At 36.6% G+C, this 4,371-nt stretch overlaps 1 pseudogene; it reads right to left on the bottom strand.

Annotated features, from left to right (window-relative positions):
• Positions 1–1,486: 1,486 nt before the first annotated feature.
• Positions 1,487–3,927, bottom strand: LOC107715583 (GTPase IMAP family member 8-like; annotated as a pseudogene).
• Between the last annotated feature and the right edge of the window lie 444 nt (positions 3,928–4,371).

Here is a 4,371-nt window from a genome sequence, read left to right as displayed (position 1 = left end):
GTTAAAAGCGCTATATAAATAAAGGTGACTTGACTTGACAATGCTAATGCACTAGCTTGAAGTTTAAAATAAAGCATTCGCATGTTTTGGGCAGCTTGGATCATGCACCTTTTCCGAAGCAGTTCACTCTGTTTCTTCCACTATTAGATTCATTTAGATTCATTTCATCCATAGAAATGCGTTATTCAGTGGTATAATTTGGCATGACTGACGGAAGTTTTCCGTGCACAGTGGGCAAATGCGACTAATCAATAATGACATTCATTGTTGATGATTTTCATTATCAATTATTATCAATTTTAACGATTAGTTGTTGCAGCCCTACTTGAAGAACACAGATAAACCATATACTGTTGCAATCATGTGTTACTTCTCTTCACGTTTCATCAGTCAAAACATTTCTTTATGTATTTTGTTGAGTTACAGCAAGTGATAGCTGGATGCCTTTGTCCATTTAAGAGATTTCCTGGAAAGTAATCTGTTTTATTACTCCTATGAGTATCGCTTGTGAAGTTTATTTGTGAGGGCGCCCTCTGGTGTCGAGTATGAATGAAACAAATCACATGTGAGAGTTTAACGCTGTGTGCTTTTCTTTTAGAAACATCATGGTTATCGCCAATACCGGTATATCATTCATGACACCCCTATTTAACACGATAATGATATTTAATTTATTAAATACCACAGTTATCGTCAGTACTGATATATACTGATATATATATATATGATATATACACCCCCAGTAAAGAACTAGAATTAAATTACACTAAAGGTACTTGAAGTGGTTCCATTTTAACACAGAATATTAAAATATATTATAAACAGCTTAAAATTGATCTTAAACTAAAGTTACGTAAAGCTGTTCCAAAACAACACATTTACAATTCACTTAGTATAGTACAATTAAAATACGAAAAAGTGCATTGAAAAAAGCACAACTTAAGAGTATTTCTTTTTCACCTGGGCTTTCTCTTCTTCATGTTTGAACTGAAGATCTTCTCTCTCTCTCAGTCTTCTTTCTCTCTCTCGTTTAAGTTTCTGATAATATTCATCCCATGTTTCCTTTTCTATCTTTCTCCTTCTGTCCTCCTCTTCTTCTCTTCTTTGTCTTTCCTGTTGTTTCTGTTTTTCCCATTCCTCTCGTTCTCTCTTCATCTCTGTTTTATATCGTTCTTCTCTCTCTCTAAATTCTTCTTCTCTTCTCTTTCTCAGTTGATCATGATTCTGTCTTTCCTCATCCAACATCTTCTTCGTTCTCTCTCTCTCTTGTTTAAGTCTCTGATTATATTCATCCCACATTGCCTGTTCTCTCTTTCTCCTTCTCTCATCCTCCTCCTCTTCTTTGGCTGTTCTTATATAGTGCATCTATAACACAGTATATTAAAATATATGGAAGTTAGCTTTAAACATATCTTAAATAACACTTCACATGCTTAAAGTTGTTCCAAAATAAGACATTTATTTTGGAACCATTCTTTTTTAGTACAATTTAAAAATTCATATAAAATCTGGGCTCTCTCTCTTCTTCATTCTTTAATGTCTATTTTATATTGTTCTCCTCTTAAATTCCTCTTCTTTTTCTCTCTTTATCATGATTCTCTCTTTCTTCCTCCATCTTCATGTTCATTTTCTCTATCTCTTGTTTAAGATTCTGATTATATTCATCCCACATTGCCTGTTCTCTCTTTCTCCATTTCTCCTCCTCTTCTTCTCTTCTTTGTCTTTCCTGTTGTTTCTGTTTCTCCCATTCCTCTCGTTCTCTCTTCATCTCCTCTTGTATTTTTCTCTCTTGTTCTTCTCTTTCTTTAATGTCTCTTTTATATCGTTCTTCTCTCTCAATAAATTCTTCTTTTCTTCTCTTTCTCTCTTTGTCATGATGTTCATCCATGTTTATCATCATCTTCTGTTTCTCTTCTTTATGTTTGTTCATCAGTTCTTCTTTTTCTCTGTTCACTTGCTCCACTCTCTCCATCAGTATCTTCAGCTGTTGTTCTTGTATTTCTCTCTCCATCTCTCTGAACATCTTACATGAGTAGTAACTCCCTCCGTTCTCTTTCACCATGTTGTCTATCTTCTGCAGTAGATCAGTCACCTGTGTTCGGTCTCCAGTCTCTTCATTATTGAACACATGGAATCTGTTTCCACACGCTTCAATCAGCTGATTCAGAGCAGATCCTGGTTTTCCCAGAAACTGTTCAAGTGTTTTCCTCTTCAGAAAGTCTCCTCTGGTGAAGAGCACTATGGTGAACATTAAAAAGTTTTCTCCAAATATCTCTTGGATGATCTTCACTGCTGTGTTCAGTTGCTCCACTCTCTTCATCAAGAACTTCATTTGTTGTTCTTGTTTTTCTCTTTCCATCTGTCTGAACATCTTACATGAGTAGAAACTCTCACCGTTTGCTTTCACCATGGCGTCTATCATCTCCAGCAGATCAGACACCTGTGTTCGGTCTTCAGTCTTATTATTATTGAACACATGGTATCTTTTTCCACATGCTTCAATTAGATTCATCAAAGGAGATCCAGGTTTTCCCAAACACTGTTCAATGGTTTTGTCATTCAGATCATCTCCTCTGGTGAAGAGCACCATGGTGAACATTAAAGAGTTTTCTCCAAAAATCTCTTGGATGATCTTCACTGCTGTTTGTTCTTCTTGAGTGAATCGTCCCAGTGATATCAGTAAGAGAAACACATGTGGTCCAGGCAAGATCATGGAGATGCAGTTAGTGATTTCTCTCTGGATTTCTTCATTACTGAGTTCAGTATCAAACAGTCCTGGAGTGTCGATCACAGTAATGTGTCTGCCGTTGATTTCAGCTGTCTCTCTATGACACACTTTAGTAACAGACTCTTCAGAAATGTCTGATATAAACGTTTCTCTTCCTAAGATAGTGTTTCCAGTTGAACTCTTCCCAGCTCCAGTTTTTCCAAGCAGCACAATCCTCAGTTCATCTTCTTTTTCTCTCGAATCTAAAGATAGATTTTAAAAACAGTATACTGAATTTCAAATGAATGTTGTCAATTATCTAGTTCATCAGAGAATATTGTGTACAATTTATACATTAAAACAAAACATCATCATATTGTTTCTTCTGAACTCTGCATATAATGTTATTCTCACAAATTTGTGTAGACATTAACAATCATGAAACATTTGTTTAATCCATGCAGATTTCCTAATCATTACCTTGTGACTGAAACCATGTCTCTAATGAATGGATTCTCTTCTTCATTTCTTCAAATTTATGAAGTTGCTCCATCTGTGTCTCCATCAATGTCTCAGTGGAGAAACAAACACCACTATTTTCCTCAACCATCTGCTCCAGTTTCTCCATCAACACAGACACTTGTGTTTTAGGCCCAATGAAATGATGGCGTCCTCCAAAACTCTCAGTGACAGACTGTGTTTCTTCATTTAGTTCTGCTGTCTGATGCTCTGGATTCTGCTTTATGAGGATCATGATGTGTTTGTTGATTCTTGAGCTGAAGATCCTCTGGATCTCCTCTATTTCTGCTCTGTCTTCATTATTAAGTGGAGCATCAGGAATGATGAGGATGAACACATGAACTCCAGGATGACAGAGAGACACACAGCGGAGAGTCTGACGCATCACGTCCTCCTCTGAGAGCTGAGTGTTGAACAGAGCTGGAAGCTCCACCAGACTGATCAGACGTCCATCAAGCTCCACGTCTCTCCTCACACACTCGGAACTCAGCTCTGATCTTCTCTCGCTCTGCTTCAGGATCAGCTTTGATATGAAGGATTTTAATCCTCTGTTACTCCCACACACAACCAGATTCAGCTTCACACCCTCTGGAATGGTGACAAAGGAATAAACTGGTTATAAAATAATACTGCATTCACATCATGTCAGAATTACTGCAGTCTGCCTACAAAAAGCATTTACAAACTCTGATACTTGCCATAGAGGCTGTCAGTAAGTACTGCAGGGTGCCCAAACTTGTTTCGGGCCCTTTGCCTTTTTTGTTATTTTAAAACTGTAAACTATGGTAATAAAAAAAAAGTAATCTTGCTTAAAATATTTAAATACTAACTTCATCTTTAACTTCTTGCCTTTTAGAAATCTGATCATCTCTGATTGACAGGAACAGAAAATTTGACATGGGGTGCCTAAACTTTTGCACAGTAACACAATTTCTGTTGCTTTAATTCAGTTGTCCAGCACATTGAATTTTGAATCTCAGTGCAATACAGTGATATTGCTAATATACAGTAGCAAGCCATATACTGTATCAACTTGAATCAAAGTGATGGAAACAAAAAGTCCATCTAAAGTAATATAGTGTTTTTCAGGTGTTTGGGACTGCCCAAATCAGTTACCTGACATGAATCCCACTGATCTTACATTT

Source organism: Sinocyclocheilus rhinocerous, unplaced genomic scaffold (assembly GCF_001515625.1).
Source record: "Sinocyclocheilus rhinocerous isolate Xijiao unplaced genomic scaffold, SAMN03320098_v1.1 scaffold18827, whole genome shotgun sequence".
Lineage (NCBI taxonomy): Eukaryota > Metazoa > Chordata > Actinopteri > Cypriniformes > Cyprinidae > Sinocyclocheilus > Sinocyclocheilus rhinocerous.
The sequence above is the reverse complement of the archived record's forward strand: the minus strand, read 5'-3'. Positions and strand labels throughout refer to the sequence as shown.